This window comes from Ischnura elegans, chromosome 2 (assembly GCF_921293095.1).
Source record: "Ischnura elegans chromosome 2, ioIscEleg1.1, whole genome shotgun sequence".
In the NCBI taxonomy this organism is placed as follows: domain Eukaryota; kingdom Metazoa; phylum Arthropoda; class Insecta; order Odonata; family Coenagrionidae; genus Ischnura; species Ischnura elegans.
The window spans coordinates 77,339,756-77,354,341 of NC_060247.1; the positions used below are offsets into that span (position 1 = coordinate 77,339,756).

Below are 14,586 nucleotides of genomic sequence, written 5' to 3' on the forward strand. Positions count from 1 at the left end.
AACTCGGTCGATCCATTTGATTTTCATCATTCTTCTGTAGCACCACATTTCAAAAGCCTCTATCCTTGCTTTCTCCGCTGCGGTCATTGTCCATGCCTCACTTCCGTATAGGAGCATACTCCAGATGTAGGTTCTTATAAATTGTTTCTTTACATCCATATTTAAGTTTCCCGCTGTAAGCAGGTCTCTCTTTTGGTGGAATGCTCTCTTCGCCTGGGCTATTATGCTGATAATTTCTTTCTTGCTTCTCCCGTCACTAGTTATCTTGCTTCCCAAATAACAGAATTCATCCACTTCTATCAGTTTTTGCCTCCCTATTTTAATGTTGGTCTTGACTTCTTCTCTTCTGCTGCATACTAAGGTCTTGGTTTTCTTGGTTTTCTTAAGAAAACTAAGAAACCTCTCCATATTGGAAATAAAGAAAAAATGAGTCGTGCCCATATTAAAATAATAGTAAACCTTAAAAAGTTTTATTTATTTATATTCTTCAGTTTAGTTGATAAATCTCTAACTCCGATTCTTTTAATAAAATTAATGCTTTGGTATCTCAAAAAAAATTTTTCGAGTTACCCCCGCATTATACGCAGCTCTTTGGGTACTAATGTCCATTAGATAAATAAATATTAGAAAACAGGATTTGGTCATTCAAAATTTTGGGTGTATGAGTTTGGAAAACCTGTTTAACAAAGGAGGAAATGGATGACTTAAGATGCGATGTACAATTAGGTTAGTATGCCAGGATGTGTTCAGCGATGTGTTGATGCGTGCGGAAAAAGTGAAATGGAGAATCAATATGAAAATGCGGTGGAGGAAGAATAATCAAGAGGATGCCAAAAAATGTAAAGATTGTTTGAGGACTATACCTCGGAGGAGAATAATGAAAATTTGACCGCCGTATAGTGCATTATTGTATCGTTATGCCTAGAGGGTTAGTTTCGTAAGGCTCCGAGTTCGAAACCAGGCAGTTGTTGAGAGTTCTTAAGGTCGTTTTACACGGGGCACGGAATTGCGCAGGTTAGAGCTGCATTTATTTCCAAAATGGCGTGGAATTGTGCGAATGCATGAACAAAATTAGAACAGGGACTATTTTGCCGTCTCGCATCCACGCATTCTCGCATGTGTTCTGGCAATTCACCGCTTTACACGACGCAATTTTGATTGCGCCTTCGCACGTACGTCAGATTGCGCAATTCCGTGTACCGTGTAAAACGGCCTTTAGATGCTATACAGTTTCAGTTTCTTTCCTTTAGTGACTCATGGAAAGAGAATGCAAGTAGGCTGGTGCGTGTATTCGCCTGAAAATTAAAATATTTAATCATTAATGCTTTCCATGTAGGTACCAAAAATTAAGCTCCCGGTGACTTCTATCCAAGAAACCAAAGCCGACTCTGGGTTTATTTTCATTCTGTGTCTATTACAGGCTATAATATTTTCCAATCGAACAACGGACATATCCTCTCGGGCAGAAACCCTTGAAGTGTGAGAAGCGTCTGATCACTCAGTTATTATGAGTGATCAGACGCTGTTTAATGATTAACATTGGAATATTTGGAACACTCTGATTAATGATTAACATTGGAATATCAGCGTTTCAATACTACGGAATGTGATAGAAGGAATCTATGTATAATTACAGAGATTCTATACGAAACACGTATTCGTTCAATATCAATATGAAATGACCAGGGATAGATGATTTTGGAAATATTTTAGCTCTGAGTAGGTTCGTTGAAGACACTTTAGGAATCCTCGGACATTTCCTGAATTAATTTTGTATTTGTCTGTCATAACATTATTATCCCAAGTATGGCTAAAGCTTATTTGACAACGGTCTGAGATTTCTCTTGCATTTTTTTTACAGTTTTTGTTAATTCCCTTTTTATGTCGTCAACAGCATGTTGTCAACTTTATCATCTCGACAAATCTGGATTATAAAAAAGCCGACGGTACCAACTGAACCTGCCTCGACAGGAAGCATGCAGAAATAGATATCGCTGCACGAATTGTGCTTCAATGGCTAGAAAGATCTGACTTACCATTTTGGTTGATTCTTGAGGGAAAAACTGCAAACACGACCTAATGATACCAATGAAATTCAGCAATGTGGGTGTTTTTATCGTATATCGAATGACTTCTATTTTTAGAAATAAAGTTTCATACGCTCGAAGGACAAAGATGTAAATCCTTAAACTTTTGTTGAAATATAGCTTCCGTTTCTTGGTATATCTAGGTAGAAGCATAAAACAGGAGCGTCCGACACTAAGTCCACTTTGAACTGACTCATGTAGACTGAGAGTGACCTCTAAACGATAATTCTTGAGAGGTTTTTGCGGTGCCAGCGGGAATCATTGCAGGCCTTCAACGCTTTGGATATGTAAACATGGGTGGGGCAACTGAATAAATGCATTTTCTGCCACCAGTCTCCCCACACACGCATAGTTTTCTAAAGACTACAGTTCCCAGTGTTCTGGCTTGTTTTTGATGTTCTCCTTTTTATTCTGCTCTTTTATCAATGGTTGACGCAGAATCCGCGGAGAAACTACTTTCTTGAAGCAGCCGTATATGAATTTAGCTTGTGTATTCTTATTCTAGGATATAATAAGGGCTGACATTGTACATTTTCGACACTATTATTTGCAACCGTTTCCAATGATATCCTCATAATTGTATGAAAATGTGTTCTTCTATGCGCAAATAAGTCGGCGGCTAATAGTGAAATTTATCCATGCAGGACGACAGTTAAAAATTAAAATGGAAGTAAGTAAAAATGAGCGTCGAAAATCATTATAGTTTTATCATTTTTACTGCAATGGGAAACTTCGTTTTCGAAAGTTTCATCGCCAAGAAGAATTAACCATATAAGTAAACGATGTCTAAGCTAGGGAGTAACTTGACTTTTGTTTTCATTTACTGAATAAATTATTGTTTTAATGCCATTAAAGCAAATAATGATGTCTATTCTCTTGCTTTCGTCATAGACAGGAACGAGGTGAGGATTTTTGTCTGAAAAATGTCGCATTTCCATGTTCGTCTCTTTGCCATCAGAGAAGTTTTGCTTGATTATTCACCTAGTTCCCCTAGTTCATTTCCGTGCCCGTTTCTCAGGGACTCGCATTTTTTATGACTTCAATAATCCTTGACTAAACCATGTGACGGGCAAATGATATTATCTCTATCTATCCCCTTAATTTCATAGACTTCAGCTTTGTGTATAGCCAACTAATAAAAAACTCTTCAAACTATATTTATACTCGAGTAATCTAGAATATATATTCAGTTCTTAATTTTCATTACTCCTTCTTTAGGTAATCATTCATGTTATAACTCTCCATGTGGCCGTTAGTGCCAACTTTGTGTTGTCTCAAAGTCACATTCGGAGGTTTTGAGAGCCTAGCCACTTTCACTGCATTATCGATTTTCCCTCTCAAATTCTGAGGAAGTAAATTTTTACTTTTCCGTTTACATGAAATAAAATTTGAACTAGTTTTTAAATTTCGGAAAATTAATATCGTCGAATCTTTATTTTTCGTAACATTGAATCGAAACGATACGAAGAAATTTCGTCGCGTAGCCTTGGAGGTAATATCGCTTAAGTCAGTGTATTGTTTTGAGAGCGTGTTTTCGGAGGTCGAGAAGTGTCAAGGTTAATAATTCATGCTGACATCGCTGAGTTCCAATACCAACGATTTATTGCTACACACGACTAGGGAAGGAAGAATGCTAAAATATTCTAAGGAAATAATTTTGATTTTTTTCGTTTCCTAAAATAGCCTTTGTGAATTAGGCTCAAAAATGTAATTTATCCTTTTATAAAGTGAATTACGGATTGTGCGCTTTTACATAACATCGAGTTTGGGGCTTTGGTTGTAGTGCTTATTATATTACGTTATGGGAATTTTAATTAAGTGCATTCGAAGCTGAGTTCATTGTATGATTTCGTCTTTCTAAAAAATTGATTCCTATCTCAGAAGTGCCTATTTGATTATTCTTGTATGAATAATACATCCTTCGTTGAAAAAAATTTACTTGAAGAGGTCAGTTAGCTATACATGACTTATGTAATTATTCTTCATGGTAAAACTACCCAAATTGATTGCGTATAAAAATATTAATATCACCTTGACCTCATAATTTCCCTGGAAATATCTTTTGACATTTTCTTTGTCGTCACTGGGTCAATTCAGTAACTGAGGCGTCGTTTAATCCATCATTGATAGTAATAGAAAGCTGAAATAAATCGATCTTCTGACTGATAAGTGAGCTTAAACTGGGTATATTTATTGAGAGAAAAATTACAAACTCTTTATTTAATATTAATTTTGCATTGTAATTATTGTGATAAGTGTTTACCAAATTACCAAATTTATTTGAAGCTGTTGGAAAGGGAATTTCAATTTGAAAACCGGCTGGATTTACAACGAAACCGCGGATAACTACAAAGACACATGACTTTTCCCTTCAAAAATTTCCCTAATATCAGAAATAGTGTACGGCCAAAAAAAAATTGACAGAGACCATGACTAATTTTACAGCTCACTATATCACCCACTCTGTTAATGCATTGCCTTTTCTTTTGCCTCCATGTTTTGTTGATCATTATATGGGCATGATGTCTATCGAGATATTTAGATGACGTTATACTCAGCGAAATGGAACAAGTTTCAAATTTCGTCTCGCTAAGAGGAAACATAACTCAAAAATTTCTAATTAGCTACCCTCTCTACGCGGAAGCAATGCATCAATACTTTTACTTGAGCCTTCGCTGTGCTTTCTCAAGCCCAGCAGTTGCTGCAATTACATTTTCGGAAAATTTTGGAATTATAGTGGGAACTTATTACATCATGCCTATGAATTTTCCGAGAGTAATTAGAGAACGTGATTTTACGCACAGAAATGAAGTATTACTTGCGTAATAAATTATTGTACTCTCAGCTATCAGTAGCTTCGTCGAATAATTAAGCGTTGCAGTGAAGTCTTTTCGGGTTTCACACCGGGTCAGGTCCTCCATTTCTCCTTACAACGTTTCGATGAACAACTCGCCCATCGTCTTCAGGGATCCATCCCATCGTCTTCAGGGACTCAGGAATCCATTGGATTCCTGAATCCCTGAAGACGATGGGCGAGTTGTTCATCGAAACGGAGGGAGAAATGGAGGACATCACCCGGTGTGAAATCCGAGAAAACTTCACTGCAATTGTTCGCCGGGAAAAAACCAAAAATTATAGAATAATTAAGCGATTTACATTAAGTTATCATTATCTTGTTTGTATATTTTCATAAACTGAAGGGTAGATTAAAAAAATATTCTACAATGGTAGACTGGTTTATGGACGACAGCTCACCTCGCCGGAATATCTGCTTCTTTCTCTACACTAGTCCCAGCCGATTAGGCTGTATCCAGTGCGTTTTCAAATTTTTCATTTAAGTAACAATTCTATCTTGTATGATGTGAGGCACGATGCGGTGGAAGTTCTTAATATTAGTACAACTGTATTGCATGTAAAATGCGGCATTGCAGTATTTCTACTGAGTTTTATTTAGACACTACCAGTTTTGTGACAACGAAACGCGTAGAGTCAGAATAAAACTCAGTGAAAATATTGCAATGCCCAATTTTACTAACGTTAAAATTTTGTTATATTTTCGCAGTATGGCAAGGAATTTATATTTTAAGGGGAAGGGATATAGTTAGGAAGGAATGCGGAGTTTGGGGTACTGTGCCTTGCTAATTGGTTTGGGTTGTGATCCCAGAGATTTATAAGTTTAATGCGTCCAGTGCAGGGGAGTGATTTTTTTTAAATTTTAAGGTTTGCTTTTAATTCTTGTAGGATTGGGGTGATGCGCAGGTCTTTGCGAATGTCATTATTTCTGATGAATCATGGTGCTGCTGCAACTTTCCGGATGAGAATGTTTTCTGTCTTCTAGATTTTCAGTACATGAGTTTTTGATGCTGTCAATCAAACTGGAGAAGCGTAGCTAGGTAGCGGTTTTTTGTATGGTTCTGTATGATGTAATTTTTGTTTTTAGGGACAGTTTTGACCTTTTCTGGAGCAGTGGGCCAAGAGCAGTGGCTACGGCTTTAGCTTTCGCTGTGGAGCTTGTGATGTGGTGGTTCCATATGAGTTTTTATCCTGTACAATGCCAAGGAATTTTATTGTTTCTTGTCGGTTAAGTTCAGTTCTCCTATAGAATATTGGAGTACCGACGCGACGCCAGCTTTTGGTCTGTAGCTGAAGGTGACGTGCACGCATTTTTTTGGCTTTGCGGTAAGTTTCCATGTGTCGGCCAAATACTCATCTGTATCTATTTGTCGCTGTAGAAGTTCAGCCGTGGTTCTAGGGTTTGAACCGTGGGCAATGAATGGGGTATCGTCGGCATGAGGGAAGACATCAGTGGCGGAGATTAAAGTAAGGGCGTAAAGGTTTAATAGAGTGGGTGAGAGAATGGCGCTTTATGAACGACAGCTTTCTACTCCGAGATTCCGAGTTCAAGTCGAGCTAAGGTTCTTGATTTTATCGCTACCAATAAATACTAGTTTTCAACGCGAATTTAGACTAGAGGGTTATCTGTGGATCCCTAGGTTTTAATCGTTTTCAGCAGATAAATAGAATACAAGGCAGTAGGAGTAATGCCCATCTTTACTCTTGTTTTCCAATACTTTTTCTGAAACTGGTAGACCTTCTTAAACAGCAATTCCTTTTTCATATGACCTAAATAATTAACGTTATTCGACTTCTTCCCGAAAAAGGAATCCATTTTCAATAAAAATGCTTGTTGGCTACTAAGTTCCCGCCATTTCTTTATCTTTTCTCTATTTTAGAAGTTATTTTTTATAATTTAGCTAATAATTTAGTCTCCTTTGTTGTTTGCAACTTCTTTTCATCGTTAAACAAGGTCTCACCATACGCACAATATCTTGTTTACGCGGATGAAGATCTTATTTCACGCGCGAGGTCACTTGTTTATCGGGACTAATTCATTTATTACGTTGTTTCATATTGATGTGCAGGCACCATTTTTCGTCACCAGTAACGTTCCGTAAAGAAATCATTCCTTGTGTCCATTGTGAGTTTAACGGTGACGAGCTAGTAAACTAACGTAGATTGAGGCTCGTTGATTTTTGCTGTTGCCACTTAAAGTTTGCGAAACTCATGCTCCACACTTCTTCTCCAACCTTTCCCATCGATTAAAGATGCATCTACATAGCAGTGTGGAAGCATATCATTTACTCTGCCAGTTCCCTTGTCATTTGACGCAGATTTTCGAACAAGAATGAGTATAATACGGCGAGAATTTAGTTGCCAACCTAATACAAAGTTTATGCAGTATATTGAGATATTGATTTGGTGGTAAAAGACATTTATAGAGTCATAAAAAGATAACTGTGCTCGTAGTTAACGCAATGACTATGGTGCAAATATTTATGAAATGTGTATAGTGATATATCTTATTAACCTTTTATTTTGAAAAATATTTCTTTTCCAACTTAATAACTTAAACTTAGTTAAATACCCATAACTTAGCCATATATATGATGTGTTTTCAAGCTAAAACTCGAAAATATACGTAAAATATCACTGACCTTTTGATAAAAGAATTTGAAGGATAAATAAACTATTCCTTGATGGCTATATATCATGCATTTTCCAAGAAATTGGATGTAGAGTAGAATTTGTGTAAATGTTGACAGTAGCTTGGTAATGCGTAGACTACTCCATCCGGTTTTCAAGGTGAGTATTTACAAAGATATCAAAGGTATGATGCATTGGTATATGATGGATTCCTGAGTCTATCAGTGAGTGCAAGATTCGAAATTAAGAAGTTGGAACATCACTACATACAAAGGTGACGACATTGGCTTTTTTATAGGACTTTATATAGGAAGGCGAAAAATATAAATGACTTTGGGTAACAACCGATGACATTCATTTTAGGCACTGCTTTGACACGCATTAAAATAATGCAGCATTTAAGCATAGATTACCCACATGAAATTCTGGGATAGGAAGCATTTTATTAGCCATGATCCATGCATAATTTCTCTTATAATTTTCAACCATGTGCAATCGAACTAGGAACCCCCCACCCCCCCTCAAATAAGCCATAACTTTACCCAAAGCGAATAACTTGAGCTCCGTGTGTCGATCAATACTAAATATCAGCTATATAAATAGCCAATTATGCACCAATATATATTTCAAATCTTTTCATCGAACTGCGTCCAGATTCTGAAACTCTCTTCCGCCAAATATAAAGACATCACAATCACTTCAGTCGTTTAAAAGAAGGCTGTACTCCTATTTAAAGTCTGGGGCTTAATTCAGTCTCCTCAACTCATTAGAGTTATCATCTTAAAGTTATGATGCCATCAAAACTCGCTATATAAATGTGTATTCGTATGTGTGTGTTCATTACTGTCTAAGTAAAAACTTATATTTTTGCGTTATTAGCATTGAATATTTTACATTTTTTGTATAAACATCTACTACTTGTTAGCCTAGCAATAATCCCCATAATGCCTGTCATTAAGAGTAAAAACATTTCCTGTATTTTCTATTTTTTTGCTCTCATAGGTTTTACCTAGAGCATAATAAAAATATTCAATTCAATTCAATTCTACTTGTATGTACTAGTTGTTACTCTCTTCAGTCCTCTTCAACCCTCCGTCAGTCGCGTCACATTTTGGAACACTACTTGTCGCGCGACGTCTCACAGACACCATTTTGTAATGGTTAAACAAAATGAATTAACGTAGAAATAACTTTTTCACTACAATAAATCATTCATTGAATATTCAAATTCATGAATGGACAGCAAAAAATAATGATGGGGATATGTGTATTAATCTAAGACTGAATAATATTACTAAATAGGACGTTCACTACAGTTTTAATTTCATCAAAATCATATCCAATTGATTACAATAAAAAATTCGTAGCAATAAGAAGCCTATCAAAACTTAAATGGTTTAAGTATTTGTTAGTTTATACTGTAAAATTTAAAACTTTGCGTTAAATATCACAAAGCTATTGCCATGTAACGTATTGTAACTCAAGTTGTCGCGTGGCTGATACCAGACTCCAAAAACAATAAAATATCAAAATTTATTCCATAAATTGGACAAATCATAGTGGTGATTATTTCAGAATCGTAAAATATTAAGATATAAGGAATATGAGATTATTAAATACGAAAATATGATGTGGGCAGAAAAAAGAAAATGGCCTGGTGTCTGGTAGACGCCACGCGACCAACAAGCAAGGTTATGTTATATTTTTTCATTTTTTAATATAGAAGAATACATTAGTTCACGATTAGGGTTCTTAGGAATTAGTTAAAAATATGATCCCGAAATAAGAACACCAAAACTCAACTTAAAATATAAATCTGACGGCGACGTTCATCTTATTGTCATCAAAGCCAGAATGATTATTTATTTTTTACAAAAAAAATTCTTTGCGTAGAAAAAATGTAAAAATGACTATATATATATATTTTATTACAAACTCGATAAACTATAAAATAATGATGTTAGGACGCCGTAACAATGTTTTTTTTTAACTTTAGGCACTTCCTATCAGCCCGACGCTCTAACAAGTGGTGCCACTTGGCGGGGCCAAAATGGATTGCGAGGGAATACCGGGTCGGGGTCACATAGCGTAAGGGGTCCTTGTCCTTGTCTAAGTCCTTGAATTTAGAATGATGGATTTGTCACTGAATCTAGAGTAGTGAGTAATATTTTGTGTTCTGCCAGTAAGCCTGTAAGTATCCCAAATAAACAAAAATACACTTATCCCCTCGGTAAAGATTAATGGTTTTGTAATCCGTGGGAAAATTAAATTCCGGAAGAGTTTTATTTCCGTTATCCTAGGATTCATGTGACCCGCAAAGTCATAAAGACGAAAAAAACTTAAGTAAAGTAAGGTGAGAAATATGTACTTTAATTGTTACATTGCCCTGTTCAGGGGGAGACATTTTCCGAATAAAAATTAGCACAGACTCTCTCATTGTCCCTTCCGAAGTTCCAAAAACAGCCTTTCTTATGTATGATATCTTAAGACCGGTACACTCTGAAAGACAGTAGCCTGGGCGTAGGCAATTTGGTGCTCTTAAGTGATATTCTGGTATGTTGTCAATATTATTAGGAAAGACTTCTTTCTCCGTTATAGCTTAATTCGTAGTCTCCATTAAAATTCCTTCGGGGCAATAATATTACTATAGCATTATCATTGGAATACTCGAATGTCCTCATGAGTAATTTTGCCTTCTAACGAACAGAATTGTGGTTTACTCTTAAGAGTTCGCATCAGTTTTACTGCACCGTTCTTTTTTACGGCAAATTATTGGTACAAAGTTTGATTTTCATCTTGAAATTTCTAGGGTAAGGAAAATTGACCCTGATCAACATTTTCCACCATCCCAAATTCAAAAGTTTTCCCTTGCAGTATTTTCCAGGATTTAAATATTTTATATTTAAGACCCAGGAAAATATTGGCAAAGTTCTACCCTGTATAAAATAAAATTTTCATACGATAACTGAGGTTTAAAACGAATAATTCGTTGCGAAAAAGGCAAAACATGACCGGTCGATAAGGAGTAATACGTCCTCTTAAAAAATTGCATACAAGCGATGATATGTTTCGTCGCCCAAGTACTAAGCATCTTCTATTCACCTTAACATCGGTTCCTACATCCATTGTAACGTCAGACGTTTGTTTTTCTCCAAATCCTCTTTATTTTCCTAAAGATACAGTTTCTTTTTGCCCAGCTACTTCGAAAAACTTTCCTCAACAGTATCCCTCTCCTCCCATCAACAACTCCTTAACTACATCAACATCAATACTAATTAATTATCAAACATTACGCCTTGCTAGACCTAGCGAGAAGTTCGCCATTTGAAAGTTCCCGCGTTTGGGACTACCGCGAGCGTGTGGGCTGATGCAGACCTAGTTGTTTAACCTCACCGTCGCGAGGTGGCAGTAGGATGCCTGCCGCCATTCGCTTTCCCCCACCGCCACCGGAGCGCGACCGCCTAGGAGGCCTCCTTGCAGACAACCCACCCGCGAGCTCCGTGACGTCACTCCCTCATCCGCGGGAAGGGAGTGTGGGAAGGAGTCCTTTCCCTCTCCCTTTCTCCCCGGGCAAAACTTTTCAGTCTCCTTCCCCTCTCTCCCCTACCCCCCATCCCCCGACACCACCGTCGTTATCCCCTCGCTCTCACCTTCATTCGACGCCCCCTCCCCTTAAGATCTCTCCCCCATCCCCTTCTTTCCCCACCCACCTGAAGAACCCCTCCCTTACGAGCTGTTTGTTCCCTTCCCTCGGCCCACAACTCTTTCCAGTAGGCCCTTGGTCCCCGTCGGTGTAGCACGGATGAGCCGCGTACTCCTGTCCGGCAGCTCCTTCTCCTGATTTGTTTTTCTTCTGGGAAAAAAATCAGCCAACCACCCGACGTCGCCGCGAGGAGAAAAAAAAAGGAGAGAGAAAAAGATTCGGTGGAAAATTTTTGGGCTAACAAGGTGCCGATTTCAGTGTTTTGAAGTTTCCTTCAAGAAGGATATTTAAGTGCCATATATAATTTTTCGGTGTGTTCATGGATTATTTTGTCGCCGACTTCGCGATCCGTGACTCAAAGAGAAAGGGGTACTTAAAAGTGCAACGGTTTACGTAAAAAAAATTTCCCCTTGGATTGTGTCTAACCTTAACGAGGATAAGACTGTGCCTGGAGACCGTCTACGTCGTCGCACCCTTGTAAGGTTCGCGAGGATCGCCCACGCGCGGGAGAATTCAGTTCGAAGCCCGACGAGGACTTGGCGCCAGCCGCAGCAGCTGCTTAAGGATTTACAAAAACTTTGAAAGGTAAAGTGTGTTCTCTTCCCTCACAAAATCCCCGGCCAAACCTCCACCGTCGCGGACTTTCGAAAATGTCAAGGAGACGCGAAAATGGTCCTCCTGAAACGGATCTTAAAACGGTTGCGGTCTGACTAGTTCCAAGGATTACTTGTTTTGTCTCCTATCAGTTGAGTTTGGCTAGTTCAAGATTAAGACGAATTTTGTTGTGCTTCGATCCAGTCAGATATGGTGTTTTCTCTTTCGGATAGGATAGGTTTTTTCCTCGAGGCTTATCTACTTCGTTTCAAATGTCAGCGGGCATGGAAAAAATTGAAAAGGTACTTTAAGGAGACCATAGCCAAACTAGCCCTGAGGAATAGCCCCATGTCAGAGCTCGAAACGTCGGCAGAAATGGAATTTTTTTAACGCGGTGGGAATCCCGAGAGAAGTTCACCCACAGAATTCGCCGGGAAAGTATCAAATGTTATTTCATTGCACTTAAGGGAGAATTGAAAACGTACTAAATGCGTATTGAAAAGTGTAGTTTTAACTGAAAAGATTGGTGATAGAATGGCCGACTATCACTCACATTTGCATTGTTTTCTGCGTGGTTCCTTTGCGACTTCAGGGAAATAGATTCCATCGGCGAAAGTGAGAGTTGTGTGGGAATCTCACGAAGAGGGAGCCGTCTATCTCTTTAAATTACACATTCTCTTTCCATTGGATCATCAATGCAAAAATCCTTGTGTTCGCACCTTTTTTCTGCGGAGACTTAAAGAAGGCATTGGCGGCGATCGGCCGAGAGAGAGAGAGATTGCCTAATGAACTTTCTCATTTCTCGCGCTGCTTTCGATCCTAAATTTTCTCGCCGTCGTTACGAAAGACGTAGGTATTCAAATTCTTATCCGCGGAGCATGATCTTTTCGAGCGCGCTCGAAGTCATATGAAACTAATAGTGGGCGTTGCAGTCTTCCCCTCCCTTTGTAACCCTCTCTCCTCCTTATAATTATCGAGTAGGCGTCCTTCTTAGCGCCGTTATTATTCATTCATGCTCGTAAGAAGTAGTTTTAACACTTACCATGAGTTTATGTATCATTGGCACCGTACCGATTATGCCAGGTTTACATGGAAAATTTGCCTGATCAACCCTTTCACTTTGAATTTTCATTCTCACTGTGGTATCGCTCCTATAACTCTTCATTGTGAGTTATTATATACGCAGATATATTTCAAGAAGTGTATATGGTTCTCTTCGATGGAAGTAGGGTCTTTGAGTTGTACCACACTTGTCTCGTAGCATTATATTCGGAAGTTCTTCATTGACATACGTAAATAGCGGAAAGTTTTGTATTTTAAGGTCTTAAAAATGGAAGTACATATCATTTCGTCCTCTTTACTATTGCAATAAGGAAATTAACGTAATCCGCGCACCGACTGACACATTGCCTCAAGCAACGACTTTCCGTTGCCGGAGACTTCAACGCCCGGATGGTACGCGGTAGTAAAGATGTGTGTCAAATGGAAGACGCGGGTGATTGTGCGGTCATGTAAGGTCATCTAGGCGTAATCTCGGGTTCTTATCGCCTAAAGATTACCTGGAAGTATTCGAACTTCATCCCGGATGAATGGCGTCCTGCTCCCTTGGTCTCCTCAGTGCGTCAAGACAGCCGCAGAGAAAAGCCTGGAGAACAGACGAGACACCTCCACTTTCGACCAAGGCAGACTGCGAGAATGTTCTGCAGGTTCTGTATCCGAGCCCAGCAGCTGATCAATCCGAAGGGCAACCTGTATTGCTCTCCCCTCTCGCTGTCACAGAAAAACCTTCGACAGCTGCTAAGCCGAATGGGTTTTCCTCTTTGCCGCAATACCTCCCACGAACTAAATCGCCACCGTTTTCCTCATTTATACCACTTATTTTCGGCGTACTTAAAAAGGATTCTATTCCCAAGAAATCAAATATCTGACAATTTCAGAATCAGGCCTTGCATTTTACAGCATCTTCAGCCCCTCTTGTTATCTAGCTATTTCAGCTGACATGATGTACCCATTTAAGGACACGGTAAAAAGCTTAAACCGGGTCTTGATTCAATTTTTTTTATTTTTGTGATATTGGTACCTTTTTTCTAGGATAACGCCTGATTTCTTCCAAGTTAGTTGTCAATGCGATAATTTCACTAGCATTTTCAGCAGTGTTTGAACTCTCTCTCTAGAAAAATAAATTTTTATGGATAAGGTGCACGTTAAACACAAATCAGGAAATGCTACCTAAAGATTCAGAAATGCGTTGTGACAGAAAAAACACCGCAAAGAACATTGCTTCAGGATGTGGACTACTGAAAAAGTACAATTTATAACATTATGTAGATAGACAAATTAGATGAGACTGCATTTATAGAATTGGAAAAATGGCATTATATCTGTGATGTGCCCGGCTGAAAGCTCATGAATTTATTTCCATGATTAGTTCCTTTACTCAAGATAATACAAAACGCCTTAGGTAACAGAAGACTAGAGGCTGGCTCATTTAAAGGACAAGCACTTAAATCTGAGAGAGTGTTCTCACTTTGGTAATTTTCTTGGTTGTAAAATAATGAAAAAATTTACACCTACTTTTCCCATGCATCATATAATACTCTACTACACTATCGCATACTTCTAACGGTCAAAAATTGTTTTGAAGATAAATAGATAGACCTGGAGATAATAACTTCTCGCTTTTTTTATTGACTTAATTTTAGTTAACTTTTGAAGCCA

General features: G+C 38.2%; 1 protein-coding gene across 2 annotated transcripts in view; it reads left to right on the forward strand.

Annotated features, from left to right (window-relative positions):
- Positions 1-11,344: 11,344 nt before the first annotated feature.
- LOC124154004 overlaps positions 11,345-14,586 on the forward strand; it is a 259,170-nt gene continuing 255,928 nt past the window's right edge. For both annotated transcript variants that reach the window (XM_046527473.1, XM_046527474.1), the window contains exon 1: positions 11,345-11,859. The gene's annotated coding sequence lies outside the window, so the exon portion shown is untranslated. The remainder of the gene's footprint in view (positions 11,860-14,586) is intronic.